Source organism: Mastomys coucha, unplaced genomic scaffold (genome assembly GCF_008632895.1).
Source record: "Mastomys coucha isolate ucsf_1 unplaced genomic scaffold, UCSF_Mcou_1 pScaffold2, whole genome shotgun sequence".
Classification (NCBI taxonomy): Eukaryota; Metazoa; Chordata; class Mammalia; order Rodentia; family Muridae; genus Mastomys; species Mastomys coucha.
Window position 1 is genome coordinate 16,242,525 of NW_022196902.1, and position 1,164 is coordinate 16,243,688.

Genomic DNA, 1,164 nt, shown 5'->3' on the forward strand with positions numbered 1-1,164 from the left:
GAAATCCACCTGCCTCTGCCTCCCAAGTGCTGGGATTAAAGGCGTGCGCCACCACCGCCCGGCGAAATCTGTGAATATTAAAGAGTGGATTTATACAAACCTAGATTCATCACTGGATGTGGCCTCTTGATGCGACTCAGAAGTAACAAAGTGGGAAGCACTGCTCTCAGCTGACAGTTTATGATATGTTAACCATAAATAAAAGAAATAAAATATGTACACAGGTGCACAAATGTTTGTTGTCATGATATAGTATTATGTCCCATATGTCATTGCATATACTATAATTTCCACTGCTTAGCATTACCATAGCTACACCAGATCACGACACATGTGTAATGTTGCATTATGTCATTAACATAGCTATGGTGTTATTAGTTTGGGGAGTTTTTCTGGTCCATTATAGTCTTAGGAGACCACAGTTATGCATTTGGGCCTTGTTGTTGGAAACACTGTGGATCATGACTGTGTTTTCTCTTTATCTTCTTCTAAAGTATAAAAGATGCAGAGTGAGGGGTTAGACTCAGTTCAGCTGGATTTCAGATCCCTATTCTTATCTTTCTGCTAGGATGCTTGTGTGGCCCATAATTTTTCCATTACTGTGCCCTCCCCAATGTGCCTTTTTCCACAGCATGACCCATCAGGCCAAGCAGATTTCAACCTGAGAAACACTTGGCTGTGAAACACTAAAATGACTGTTGTTTGCTTTAATTATAAGTATTCTAAGTAGTTGAAGTAATAAAAATTGTAACTATTTTAATATGTATTGAATATCTATAATATGCCAGGAATTTTATTAAATATTTAACATATTACATACAATTTAGAACTCACACACAAAAAAGTAACTGGAGGGGTAAGCTATTATTGGCCTAATTTATGGGTGACAAAATGGAAGTTCAGTGGTTAGTAAGTGTTCCAGGAGAAGAACTGTTGTGTAGGTGTGTCATCGACCTCTGTGCAGCTGGGTAGTTTCAGTTCATGATGGCTCCTGTGAGTCTTTGAACTTTGAACCACTTAGATAGAAGAAACCATGAGATTAGTTTTGGGGAGGATATATTTTGATAAGTGCCATCCTAGTTTCTCTTCTGTTGCTGTGGTAAAATATTCTGACAAAAGCAACTCCCTAGAGAAAAGTTCACATTTCAAGGGTCCAGTCTATCC